At 25.7% G+C, this 15,617-nt stretch overlaps 1 protein-coding gene across 1 annotated transcript in view; it reads right to left on the bottom strand.

Moving 5' to 3' along the window:
- Positions 1–15,617, bottom strand: part of LOC122859027 (exonuclease 1) — a 60,977-nt gene that overhangs the window by 21,807 nt on the left and 23,553 nt on the right. The gene's annotated exons all lie outside the window — the stretch shown is intronic.

Raw genomic sequence — 15,617 nt, 5'->3', positions numbered from 1 at the left:
AATATTACAATGTTTCTAGTTTGTCTATTTTTTAGTAGAAAAAATATTCAAGTAATATTTCTTATTTTCAATTGACCCTCCAAAGTAACAATCCAACAAGAATAAAAAGCCTTTTAAAGAAAAAAAAAATATATATATTTCTCAGGTAAGAAGATTATCTGGCTTAAAATGACTTTTTTTTTTTTCTATTATTAAATATATATTCATGAAAAAAATTATATGTACCTTTATTCTCAAAATGATGACTCGAAAATTAATTATTTTATTTCTTAGTATTCCTTTTTATAATTTATTCCATATGCACACTAATTTTTTTACACTAATTAATTTTAATCACACACCACAATATTCCAATTCCGATGAGAAAATAAACATCAAGTTATCCAATTGATTATATGTAATATTGCAACACTGTCCAAGTACTCAACAAAAAAAAAATGATACATACACTTAAAACATTTATCACTATTTTTAGTTAATGAACTCATTCAACAATTTAAAAATAAATTAATCCAAGTGTGCACAATAATGAAAAACTAACCAAAAAAAACTAAAAGAAAAATGAAAAAAAAAAAAAAAAACGTGGAAGATTATTTTGTTTTTTTTTGGAGCCCTGCGGATGTGAGTTGTAGCAGGGCACGGGGGCGACTGGCATGAAAACCAAAATGTCGAATAGAAAATATTCAGAGGGGGCGAATTCTGTCAAAAGAGGGGTGGCATGACTGCAGTAGGGTCGGTTGTTCTATCGTTCCAAGGTCTTCCTGGATAGAAAACATCAGGGGCTACATTCACACTTATAGCTGGGTATTTTTATTTTTTTTTTCTTCTACTTTTACTACTACTACTAGGACATATGGGTGTATCATATAGAGTTGTAGAAACTTGCCTATGGCCAATGTGTAAATAAAATGCATGTGAAGGTATAAAAATCTATTGAAAAAAATTTCTAGTATTTAACTCAGGTAGAATATCGTGCCACAAACTCGTGTTGCTTCAATTCCACAACGCACATCACTACATTTACAATAGAAATTCAAAAGAACAGCTGGAAACAACTATTCAGATACAATGCATGTTATTTTACTTTTTTTTTATATTTATTTATTATTTTTTTTAAATTTATCATGTTACTTTGCGTCATTTTTATGTAATTTTTATCTGGTATTTTATTTTTAAATTTATTTGAAATTTTTGGGTTTAGAAATTAATTGTTTTGAAAAATTATAGGCGATACTTGGGGATAAGAATAGTTTTGAAATATATTTTCAAGGAGATATTTTTTTATCAGGCTAGGTTTTTCGAAAAACCAATGGAAAAAAAAACTTTTGTTGTTAAATTTCAATGTGAATTTCGAAAATCAACTGAGTTTATTATTATTTTAAAACGTAAATATTTTTATGGTAGGTTGATAGTCACCAAAGTTTTGTCAAAAGAGGGTAGACTTACGTGTATGTATTTTTTTTCGACCCCCCAAGAGTGAGAGCTCAACGAAATATTCTCTAAAATATATATGAAAGCCAAGTGCGACGAATTTTCAAGTGGCTATTTATGTTGACCTTTTATTTATGTATTTTTTTTTTTTTTTATTTCTATAATATAATTTACTATATACCCTATAAAAATTGTCAAGTTGAAAATTCAAAAAAAAAAAAAGATAATATAACTTTAAAATTTTCAAGTATTTTTTTTTTTTTTTTCTTATTTAAAAATATGCTTTTTCATTTCTTATTGCATCCAGTTTATTTTTATTTCCAAAAGGGTAGTTCAAGTTTATGTGTAAACTTTTAAAGCAAAGCCATAGTCACGTACAAGCCAAAACAGTTGAAATCACGTTTGATAAGTGGTTATTATTGTTTTTATTTATTTTGAAAAAAAAAAAAAAAGTTTTTTTCTTACAAAGAGTTGAAAAAATAACATAAAATCAATAAGGTCAAACATAGCGACTATCTGTTGTAGGAAAACGTCATTTCCATAGTTTTTTTTTATTTAACATTCACTAGTTTGTAATGCTATTGTTGAAAAATAAAATCTAGATGATATTTATATAAACACATGATCAACTACTCCATTAAATTATACCCAACACACACACACACACACACACGAGCTCCAAGCCTCCAACTATAATCAAAAACTTTTTATGTAAAATACAAATATACTTTGCCAATTGTACACAAGTGCCACACACATACACACATATATTTTACATAACAATCTAGCTTGTGAATGTGTGTGTGAGGTTATGCAGACTATTACGTGATGCAAGTCAAGACCATTTCCGACCGGACGTGTTTTTTTCTTCATTAAAAAGTCGAGTATCTCTTGAAGAAAGATACTTTTATGTTTTTTTTTTTTACTCATATGTATACATACACATTCTATATATTGATTCATTTCTATGAAAGAAAAAAAGCTATAGAAATGGACAAAAAATATATTTAACATTATTTTTCGAGCTGTATATATACTAATAGAAAAATATTTAAAAAATGCTAGTTTATTGTTTATATAATTTTGGAGTAAATAATTATTTTTTTTGTTTGACTTTTTTTTCCAAATGATTAATAAATTTTAATTTTCAAGTTACAAATAAAAATTGTGTTAAAAAATAGTACAAAATTAACTAAAACTTTTTAAAAATTAATTTTAATAAATTTTCTAAAACTTCTAGAAGTTTTAAAAAATTAATTTTTCATTCTACAAATTTACGTGTTGGTAAATTTTAATTAACCAAAAAAAAAATATAAAACATTCTGTAGGCGTACAATAAGAATATTTAATGTAGAAAAAAAAAAATAAATAAATAAAATAGTTTACTTAATTCAAAGATAAAAAAAATACAATATGTAGACATATAGAGCCAGTCGATATGAAGCAAGAGTCATATATCCCACAGACATATATTATTCAACCACCTGAATTATAATTTTTTCCATAAAAAAATTAAATAATTCATATGACAAATATAAACCCCCCAAAGTTCCAGTTTAAAATTTTCCATAATATGATAAATATATATTTTGATTTTCGCCTAAAACATGTGAATCCTGGGTGTAAAATTTGATTATTCCGAAAATCAAATAATTCAAAATGAACTAAGTGAATCGTAAAAATAGAATGGACGTATTTATATATATAACAACTAATTTTCCCAAGGTTTGTTAGACATATAGAATTTCATCTGTTTTCCCTAATGTACAAAACAGCCACAGTTTAACCCCATAGACATGTGAGAGTGTGTGTGTGTGTGTGTATTATATATTTATATAAACCGAGCAATTCTCATCTGTCTCAACCCCGATATATTTATTTCTCCCTTGGCGAAATTCTACATAGTCTGTTTGCATGGTGGTTCTGAATTTGGCATTTTCATATATCATATGTACAGGTATGTGTGTGTGTATGGAGGATCAAGGGGTGAAAGAGGGTAGAGGGTAAAAAGAGGTCCATTCTTTGTAGGTATTAATGCTTATCCACCTAGAAACAGTTACCTTTGTACACCCGCACTATTTGTTCATACACATTTTGGGGTGTAGAATGAACGACGAGGTGAAGTCATATTATGGAAATAAAAATATATATATATATCTTAACGACCTTGCGTGCTACACAATCAACACACAATTTTTATGAAAAAAAATATATATTCACAGCTATTGTCGGTGACTTTTTCATTATTTTTTAGTCTGATGGTTTTTGTATATATTTTTTAATGTGATAATTCAATTTAATTGTACAAAAGAAAATAACAAAAAATTTAAAAAAATATATATTAATCTTTTAAAGAAAATAATTAAGTTTATTAAAAAATATATTTTTTTTTAATGATTGATTGATGATAACTTTTGTTTTTTCTTTTTTAGAAAATTTTAAAAATATAATTTTTGACTATTTAACTTTGTGATATCATCGATAAGATAAAAATTTAAAAAAAAAAAAAAAACGATTTGTAATTGTAAATTAAGAAAAAAAAATAAATAAATATAAAAAAAGGAGAACCGATGAAATAGGATAAATTAAAAAATCGTTTACATGATTTTACGAGGTTATAAAATAAATATATAAGCAACAAGAAATTCTCTCGAGTATCCTTAAGTACAATTTTATCACAAAAGTTTTTAGAATTTCTTGGTTGTCATGGAAACGAATAAACCCTTTTCTTATTGTCACCCGGTTAAAGTTGACGGTATTTCTTATCAAATGAAGGACAGAGACCGCGAAATATACAGCTTGCAATGATAAAATGGCTGCCAAAAACTTATTAAAATTTCAAGCGAGTCATGAGACCTTGTCAAAGCTCACGATGCGCAAAAACTTGGTACTTAAAGTAATTGAAAGTCTCCAATTTTAGCTTGTCGTTTTATTTTAAATATACATGTATTATTTGATTTTATTTTTATTATTTTTAACCTTACATACCCTTATTGAATAAAAATAAGAAAAAAAAAGTGTAGGACGAAAACCTGGCTGTGAAGAGTTCGGTCCTTTTGAAAAAAAATTTGATGCAGTTTGGATGTGACAAAACTTACCTGAAACAAACAAAATAATTTTTACATGTTAATATATATTTTAATTAATAGTTTCATTTAATTATTTTACATTATAAAAATTATAATTAGTAGGCTTTGTTGTTGGCAAATTGTTTTGTAAATTAAATATGCTAAAAAAAGGTTAAATAAAGATCAAAAAGAAGCTTTGAAAAATTCCAAAGCTTATAACAAGACGCGCATGATGAAGACAAGTTCAAAAAGAAAGGCTTAAAGCAAAAATAATAATAAATGTTTTTTATTTTTTCTATGATAGACTAGTTTCAAAAGAAATGCCGCAAAGTTTTATGAAACAACATTGACGAATGACGCTACGCCATATTCGCATCAACTTAAAATTTTTTTTTTTTTTTCTTTTTTGCCTGGGTGGTCTTGGATAATGTTGTCTCAACGCCTAATATTCTATATAACAAAAAAAAAAAAAATCTTTTTTGGCCAAAAGTACTTTCCAAACATTCCAAAAGACAAATGATTTTGAAAAAAAAAATAAAATAAATAGAAGAGATGAAATGAAAAATAAAATTTTTTTTTTTGAAATATTATACTTTTATTTTGAGATGGATAATTCAAGGGCGTGAAATTTCCTTCTCAAAATAGAATAAAGAAAAAGTAAAAGTTCAATGTCAATTCCTTGAGGAAGATAAAACTTTTTTCAAAGATTTTAAAAATTGTTAACGCTGTCGATACATCATTCAATCCCCAATCAAAAAAAAAAACGAGCTTTTATTTTATTTTTTGCGTTATGTTGTCACAAAACAACAGGAGGGTGTGTATTATTTTTTTATCTTGATAAAATCAAGTCTTAATAAAGTTTTCGAAAGTATCAAAAATATATTGGCAATAAACACTTTGAAATCAGTAACAAAAGATTGACAAATGAGAAGATAATAAGTAGACTCTATCGATCATCCAAGTACCTCCTCAACGATTTTTCTGTATCCAACGAATGATTTTTTTTTTTTTGTGTCATTTTCCCCAATCCAAGCACACAGCTGTACATCCTAAAGCTTTATAAACTTCCAAAGGGACACTCGTCTTGCTCTTCTTCATCCCTTGATGCTCCTGGAGCAGTGTCTACTGCTACTTCCACCACCAATTTAGCAATCCTATATACCAATGTCTCTCTCTCCCTTTTTCTCTCTTCATCCACTAGCTTCAACAAAATATTCCTGGTGTACTCACCAAGCAACCAAACCAAAACGAACCAAAGCAAAAGCAACCAGGCAAGTACGCGCAGGGCACAACTATTTGTTCACGACTCGACGATTCCCACTGGTAATTTTTTTCTTTTTTTTTCTTTTCTTTTTTTACATTTATAAATATTCTTCATGTCTCGCTTGGGCCCATACTGTAATTACAATTTATACCAAATCATACAAACGTGAAAATTAAATTATCATCAACATTTTCAGTATTATTTTCTCACACAAACTTAATAAACTTGATTCTTTTTTTTTTTCATTTTTCAACTATCTTTTTATCGGATTTGTCTATCGTTGATTAATTGAACGATTAATAAATTAAATATATATATTTTTTTTCTTGTTTCTACATTTGCTCATTTTGCAGATGAAGAAAGCACACGAGGATAATTTATTTTCACATACGCTGTTATTTATTGCTAGTCGTTGGAATCCTGTTAGTCTGCCCATTGAATTTCCCTTTTTTTTTTTTTTCTTCCTTTTTTCAATTATGTATATTTTCTAGATATGTGGGAATGCTTATATCAGCCAAAACTTGCAAATAAGCAAAAGCCTTTTATTTATTTATTTATATATTTGCAGAATAATTATTTTTCTCTCAAGATCATCTTACGATTGCATAGAAAAATTTAATAAAAAATTAAAATTATACTTGAGCTCAACATTTAATATAATAACTAATCAGATTTAAATTTTTTTAAATAAAAATAAAGATTATTTATCATGAAAAATCATAATCAATATAGAAAAATAATCGGCATAAATTGAATAACAAATTTGACGGTCAAAAATCAAAATTACGTCATTTTAAAAAATAAAAACGGCGCAGTCGCGAATCATGAGCTTAGAGCTTTCATCACTAGTTTAAAAATACACGTAACATAATTTTAAAAAATAAATATTAAATGTGTAGTTGTAGTAGACATTGGTATGCATCGTCTCAGAAGTAAACGAACCTCAACAGTTCGTCCAACAGTTGCTGACCTGGGTTAACGCCCCTCTGCACCACGCACAATGCAACATTGTTTTTCAGGTTACGCGCTGTGTACTTTCGCCGTTCACAATTCGCATATATACACTTTGATGTGATCCTGCAGTATTTTTATATTATTGTTGTGTGAGTTTAACGCAATGAAATGTAATGTAGGATAATGCATGTTTGTTTCCCCTGCCCCGGAACTTTGCTTACAATCCAATGAATACTCGTAACAGGTTACACCTTTTACACTATACACGTGCACTATTATATACACGGTATAATATCTCATTTAAATCATATACAATATTATGCTGGAATTTCTCGTTACTTTTTTTTTTTTAAATATTTAATTTTTTAAAAATCTAGGAGTAAAAGTTGCATGATAAATTGTTCATATGAATTATATTGAATGGAAGAAAATTAAAAAAAAAATATTCTTTCAAGCTTGCTTTCAAGTATACATAACAGTAAATTTATTTATTTATTTATTCTATTATAATAATAATAGAAAAAAAATAAAAAAAAATTTTGTAAAATTGTTATTCCATTGGCTAAACTATTTTGTATATTTTTTCTCTCTCCCGGATTATTATGATACAGCAATTTGTTAAAATATCTCGAAATATTTTTCGAAAAATTTCTTTGATAAATTCTTAATTTTGAGAAGATTACTTTCAAAGTATTTAAAGCATCGTGCAAAACATAAACCCGCGTGCGCATAAATAGTAAATTTTTCAAGACTATAAGTCAAACTGCTTGCAAAGTTATTCATAATAAATATAGTTTGTACAACAATACAATGAATTATTTTGATCTTCAAAAGAAATATTAAATGTAAAAAAAAAAAAATGGATAGTTTTAAAATTTATTGCTGATGATGGAAGTGCAGTATATAGTTGAGTTGTCTATACGTTGCTGACTTGCGCGTCCCTGGCCTAAATGAATATCTTCATCCGCTTTGGCGTAATTAAATGACGCCGTCGATATATAGTCAAGTAGTTGCAGGTTATTTGCGCAATCAATAAGTATATACACTAGTATACTTATAGAAGAAAATGCCTTGTCATGACTTAATATTGAACCAAAGAAAAAAAATATAATGAAAGGCATATGGATGGTGGATTATTACAGGTATCGGCTGGAAATTATGAATTATTTTTATGATGATTATTACAATAGAAACAATGTTGTTATGAATTATTTTATTTAAAAGAGGGTATTTTTTTGTGTGTATTGTTATATGTTGATCAACAAAATATATAGATTATATATATTATTTTTCTTTTCTTTATATGTGCAAGAAAGAGCATGTAATGCAGGGCGCTAACCCCAAGTTTGCCATTTGCTGTAGTAATAATACAACTCAACAAAAGTACTGATGGGGAAACACAAGACTTTATATCGTGGCTCAAGCAAAGTGTTTTGTAAATGATGGCTGATATTCGCCCTTATTTTCGGCAACAGCTTGAATCCATAAACGAACTAATAAACGAAATTCAACTATTTGTAACACTTGCTTGATAAAATTTTACTTTTAAGATGAAATATTAAGTATTAAAAAAAAAAATTATATCATTTGCAATTGGTGATTGTAAGGATTATTTACTTTGAAAGAAATTATTTAAAACTTTTTTTTTTTCATTAAATCATTCTATATTAAAGTCACTCATATTTTTGAATAAAATTGTAAATTTTTTGAAATTAATACTGTCAAATAAAAGGCTCGGTTAAATAATTAAATATGAAGAAAAAAAATTAAATCTAAAGAAACAAACATTCGTAGAGTGATGCAAAATATTTTGGTTATTTTAAAAAAGAATAAATGTTGAGGCAAAAAAATTTTGAAGATACGAGATCTTTTACATTTACAACAGGGTTTTTTTCCTTATTTTTTTTTTTCTTTTGGCACTTGTGCTATGGCACTTTTTATGCGACAAAGAATATATATAAACTGAGATGACTCTTAGACAGATGAAGGGTGACATGATAATGTGAAAAAAAAAATCTCAAGATTTAACCTTTGACTTGGTTTTCAGAGGGTCCAAAAATATTGGGGGACGATGAAAAAAGAATAAAGTAAAAAAAAAAAAAATAAATAAATAACTTTTAGCCCTATCTGACTGATGTTCACAGGTCATGTATAAAATTTATATATATAAAAGTTAAAAAGTACAGGCAACACTCTGGGCATAAGGTCAACGCTCCTTGTCCAAGGACACATTCTAGCCCCGGTGAAGATACGAGCCGCTATTCGGGCCCCACCATCATTCGCCGTCGGGGTCTTCTCACGTGTATATACATATATATACATATTGTGGATAAGAACCAACCACTATAGCCGCACATCAACGACGGACCCCATCAATATACTCTCTCTCTTCCAGCTTCACAAAAAATAACACACACACCAACGCCAACACCAACTTTACATAGTTTATTATTTCTTAAAATATTTTTTATTTTATATCGCGTAAAATAATTTTGATCGTTTCGTTTGTAAATCTTTTTTAAGATTCACAGATATTAGAATATACCATTGAGATAAATTTACTTGTCTTTTTTATTTTTTGGTAAATTTAAAATTCAACAAATTGAGCTGAACTTTGAGGAAAAAAAATTACAACTCAAATTGAATAAGTTTTTCTTTATGATAATATTTTTTTTTAATTTTATATTCTAATTGTTCTGTATTTTTTGTAATATTTTCTTGAGTAATTAATAATTATTTATTAAGTATTGTTAAAAAAAAGGAAAAAAAAATTAATCAATCAGTTAATTGAATTTCTTTTTAATGTAAAAATACTCAAGTGATATTTACAAATTAGTTTGATAAAAAAAAAAATAAATTATACTCGTTGAGTTAACAAATTTTTTATTTCTCTCAAAAAATTTCTCATCGTGATAAAAAAAAAAGCAAAAATTGTTGGATAAATAAAATAAAAAAAAAGTGAATAAATTACATTTGAAATTCAATCAAATCATATGTATAAAATAATATTTTTTGTATCATACACACATGCACACACATATTAGATAAAAAATAATAACAAGAATTTTCAAGATGTACTTTGTGGCTTGTCTAATATGCCTTGAAAGAATTTATATCTCATAAATTTATAATATATACATATAGCAATATTAATAATGTGACTTAAAACATGACCAACATTGCATATACGTACTCACTGTGCTACGTGTGTATGAAACTTGTTTTAAAGGTAAATCATAATATTCAGAAAATGCAACAAGTATATAGATGTGTATTTTAAAAAATTATAAATTAATTGAAATAAAAAAATATATTTATTTTCAATTGCAAATAGATAAATTATTAGTCATAAAAAAAATCATAAATTAAAATTAAAAAACAAATTAATTATAATGTGACAAACTAACATACAATGTATGAAATTATATTTTTTTTAAGTTTAATAAATATTTTTCATATGATAATTTATAAAAAATATTTACAAATTAATTTTAAAATATATATTTCATTTTTTATATACCCAAATGCAACTGCAATTTATTTTGACCATAAATATATTTTTAAAAAATTATTTTCTCAATATTTTTTTGCCTTGAATATTGTTTTATTTTTGAATTTAATTTGTTGATAAAGTTTGCTGATGTGGATATTATAATAATGTGAATCTGAGACAAGTGATATACAAAAGATCATGAGAGCTGTTAAAATAAAGACTAAGCTGCTTGATTAAATTAATACTAAAATCGACTTTAAAACTTAAACTTGTATTTTAATACGAGTCAACAGTGTCATGTTAACTCAAGTATATTTATATATACAGAAGAATACACTCAGTACGTTTACGGTTAATAAGTAAATTTACTAAGTACATGCTACAAGAAATGCTAATTATAAATTAAAGGGTGTGTTGGTATTTAAATAGATATATGAATATATGAACTATCACTTTGAACAAAAATAGATTAAATAAACTAAATGTGTTTTCATTAATGATCATGAGAAGTATAATTAATATTTATTGTTAATTTGAGTTGAAAAAAAAAAAAACAAATGAATTACAATTTAAAAATAAATATCTTGATGGATAAAATTGGGGTGATACACATGGATATATTTATTTTTATTTTTATTAAATCCAATGATTGATTGCGGGTATTTAATCTAGTTTTCCTAAACTTGGCAATGTAGTAAACCACTGCCAGCAAGCAAACAATTATCAATTTTTCATCTCCAGATAACAAATAAAATAAAAGAAAAAAAAATATAAATGAAAAAAGCAAGTTGTGTATTTAAAGATAAAGTAGATCCAAGGATTTTAGAGCTTGGCTATTGGTCTTGATTGTTTTACTTGGTATGTTTTTTTATCCTTCTTGTTTATCCTTATTTCATTTTAATCTTTGTTTTTTCATTTTGTTGGGCTCTGAGGTAATTGCACCCTACCAAGGTCGACAGCTGATGCACCACTACCACCACCACCACCACCATCGTCGTCATCATCATCAATACTAACATTATTAAACTATCACATCTGTATATATTTTTTTATATTGAATTTAAGTTTATTTCCTGTTCTCTGTATTTAAAATATACATGTATATATATATGTGAGTTTATTATTTTCCTCACGTGTTTATATAAAAGACTTGTTCATGATTTTAACGTTGAGCATCATCTAATATCCAGTGGGAATTAAATGTCCCTCAAGTATATTAATCACTATTTGTTCATCGAATTTGTTTTGTCAATATAAATTACATACTTTTATTCTCTCTTTATCTCTTTTTATTTCATCTAATTTATAAATTATTTTCAATTTTACTTTAAAGAATTATTTTTTATTTTTTAAATAAATAATAATAACAATTGGCTATTGAAAAAAATTGTTTATTGAATTTTTAAAAAAATAAAATAATAAATATTTTTAAATTCATTCATGATAAATTTTCTGTGCGAGCTTAAATAGAGGGATAAAAAAAAAAAAAAAATGATAAAAGAGAATTAAGGATGATGATGGATATAAAAAAAAAAAAAAATATTAAAAAACTTTTTAGCCAAGCAACGAAAAGAGAAAAATCTACTTAAAATTTTACATACATGTATGAATAATACTTGTACAAAAAAAAGGCATCATGTTCCCGAAAAAAAAAAAAAATTTTTTTTTTAAAATAAAATAAAACCCTTAGGGATTCTATAGAGAGCCCTTGCGTAATCTGGATTACGTGCGATCTCAAATGGGATAATTGGAAGCATCCTCAAGCTGTCTCGCATTTATGTGTCCTCATTTTAATTCTTGTTTGGTTATTGAACACCTGACGTTCGAGGACAAGAAGATAGAAGTAACAACAACCAAAAGACACTCAACAGCAGGTTGGATGACAGGTGGAACTGGCTGTATGTTAACATATGCACAAATGAATATGTCACTCTTTTGAGTATATATATCTCAAATGTGAAATGATACATACAAATCATCATACGTACATTATTTTCACTGTATGAATTATTAAACTCATGTCAATTTTCAAAATTTATTTTGTCATATTAGATTCAACATAAACTATACAACTTATGCATATTATTACATGACTGAGAATATATTTCTTGGTCAAAAAAATATCAACAAATAAAACACGAAAAAATACCAAAAAAATTGATAACAATTTTATCTATTTATCAGATAAATATTATAAACATTTAATATAAAAACTGGAGGGTATAAATATTAGAAAAAAAATTTAAATTTAAATAATAATTGCATCGATTAATTACACTGATTAATTAATTTATTTTTAATTTAATTGATTTACAATTTAACCAAGATTTATGATGATAATATTTAGATTAAAAAAAAAAAAAATTAAATTGTTTAATGGAATTATTATTTAGCATTAATTTAGGGGATGTTTAAAATAGTTGTTAATATTTTGCCTTGCTTTTATTAATTCTATAACGATTTATTTAAATTAAATAAAAAAAAAAAATGACTAAATAGTTTATCGATACATTCCAGAATATTTTAATTTATTTAAAAAATTATCCATCAAGTTGCGTTATATCCTGATAATAATAAACCAACAAAAAAAAGGTTAAATATATTTTTAGATAATTTATATATTTCACCCTTATTATGAAACGTCAATATATAATTCTTTAATAAATATTTTAAACTTTGTATGTCAGTTAGATCATCAGCTCCAGTATAATATTAATATAACTTTTGTTGTTGATGGAAATATTCTTGGTTACCTTTGCATTACCTAACCAACCCTTAACAACAACAAAAACAACAACGACATTGACAATTCTATATAAAATTTCAAAGAGAAAATTAGTTGCTTTTTCAAGCGATTTAAATAATACCTGATGGGATACTATTGTGTTAACCCTTTTGTCTTGCTCAAAGACAATAATATATACTAAATTATATATATTCATTCTCATTGGTTAATGCTTTTGTTCTATATTTGTCCTTTTGTAAAATTCCAAGAAATAAAAAAAATATCCAAGCAACAAAAAAAAAACCATACCTCATTCATGTTATTTTTTTTTGGAAGATATATATTTGTACGTGACCTACATACTGGTTAGCAGGTGCTCAGACAACATTATCAAAATATATATCATATCCTGTATATTACAGATGATATGCCTGATTGAAACCGACCAAAAAAAAAATATATGTTAAAATTTTTTCTTATACAAATGCGGTTTAATAATAAAAGAAAAACATGCTTGAATCTTGGCAGGAAACCAGGATCACACGCACCATTTCCGAAACAAACTTTGACGGTATATTTTTTACTTATCACGTTTTTAAATTGTTTTAATAACCGGGGTTGAACATACGTATATGAATCACTATCTCAACACTTTTTATTTTTTTTAAATATCGCACATATTTACCTTGCTTTTCACATGATTAGATTGTGCAATGTAATTCGACATATATATTTGTCTTTTTTATTATTTATAAAACAAACCGGATGAAATATTGTTGGGCGTTTAATATCCTTCTTGAAATTGTTAACTTTTGTTGAAATATATAAGTTAAATTTAAATGAGTATTTAACAGATATGTATTGAGTGGACAATTTAGCGTAGTTCCGGTTAACGGATATCATCGATTACATGACAATAAATTTTATCTAAAATTTATGCTGATATACAAACAATAAATACACTTAAAAATTGCTTTACCTTTTTATTATTATTTATATTTTTCATCTGTTTTATATATTCAATCACTCATCACACACAAAACTGACAATAAATTATTGTTTTTTTTTTTTTTTTCACAAATAATTCATCTCACAATAATAATTCATATGTACGTTTGAATAATACTTATTATTGACGCTTAACTGTGTTGATTGATCAAAGAATAAAAGTGATATGAGATATATAAATTAATTATAAAATGAAAAATAAATTTAATATACAAGAGTTGCGACGATGAGTGCATTGCGTTTGAAGTTTAAAACAGATCAAGAGCTACAAATATACTGAACCACGTGGGGGCTAAATGCCCATGGCGTTTTCATCCATCCAAGGGGTCTTCATTTATTTTTGTCTGTTATTTTTATTTCATATATATATACCCCATGCATTGGCCAAGTTAAAATACCGTGCCGGTTTGTACCACCATCAACGATTTAAAGCACGCTTATAACACGCGACCAAACCAAAATAATTAAAGCGCAAATAAAGAAAAAAAAAAAACATTTTTTAAATCAAAAAAGATAAGATCATAAATTGTGCTAAATTTTTAAACTATCTTTGAGTTGTTGGTATTATTGGAAATTTTTTAAAACTATATTTACTTGAGTTTTAGTTGAAAAAGAAAAAAAAAAAATAAAAAAGTTTTTCTTTTAAATTAGAAGCTTATTGTTTATATACTTTACTGATTTAATTAATTTATTTTAATTAATTAATAAATTAATATTGTTGTATACTGCAGTTATTATTTAAAAAATTAATAATATTTATTTTTAAATAATGAATCTCGAGGTTGTACCCACCTGCAACATAAAAATAAAAAAAAACATGTTAATACAATGTGTCATTTTGATGTGAATAAAAAAAATAAAAAATAAAATGTTAACAATGGTTATTAACTTATTATATACATGTGACATCAATAAATATATGATTAAAATTAAATTAAAGTCATTCTGTCATATACGGGTTGGCGATTTTAATTTAAAATATAAAAAAATATCAAACCCGCATTAAAAAATCAATTTTAATAATTATTTCAAATGAAATTTTAATAAAAAAAAAAACTCATGAAATTTATTGAATTAGAAAAGGTAAAAACATTATTATTTTAATTATAGAAAATTTAAAAAATCAAAAAAACGAGTGAACATTTTTATTTTCCGAATTTAATTATTTCGGCAATGTTCCAATATGAATAATTTTTGTAGAAATTAAATCAAAGGTAAGTTTTAAAAATATATAGCCAAAGGAAAGTTTAAAGTATTTTTTTAAAGGTATATATTATATGTATATAGTTTGGATGGTCGCCGGGACGTCGGAGAATGTGCAAGATGAACGATCGCCTTGTGCCATGAGTACCACTGACCATCACCAATATAACAACGATCTAACAATGTGATAATAGCTTACGTAGTTTCTCATGCGCTCACTGATGCTCATTTTAACAACAAGTTTCTCTTTCCTTGCATTAATAAAATAATATCATTTAGATAACAATAAATGTAATATTAAAATAATTTTATCGAAATATTACAGCAAATAAAATTTCATAGAAAAAGCAAAATAAATTGAATAAACTTTTTGAATTTTATTTGAAATATTATTACATTAATCCCAAAAATAAATATTAATTTTTAAATTCAATTAACTAATTTTTTTTTAATAATTCTGGAATTTTTATT

This window comes from Aphidius gifuensis, linkage group LG6 (assembly GCF_014905175.1).
Source record: "Aphidius gifuensis isolate YNYX2018 linkage group LG6, ASM1490517v1, whole genome shotgun sequence".
In the NCBI taxonomy this organism is placed as follows: Eukaryota; Metazoa; Arthropoda; class Insecta; order Hymenoptera; family Braconidae; genus Aphidius; species Aphidius gifuensis.
The sequence above is the reverse complement of the archived record's forward strand: the minus strand, read 5'-3'. Positions and strand labels throughout refer to the sequence as shown.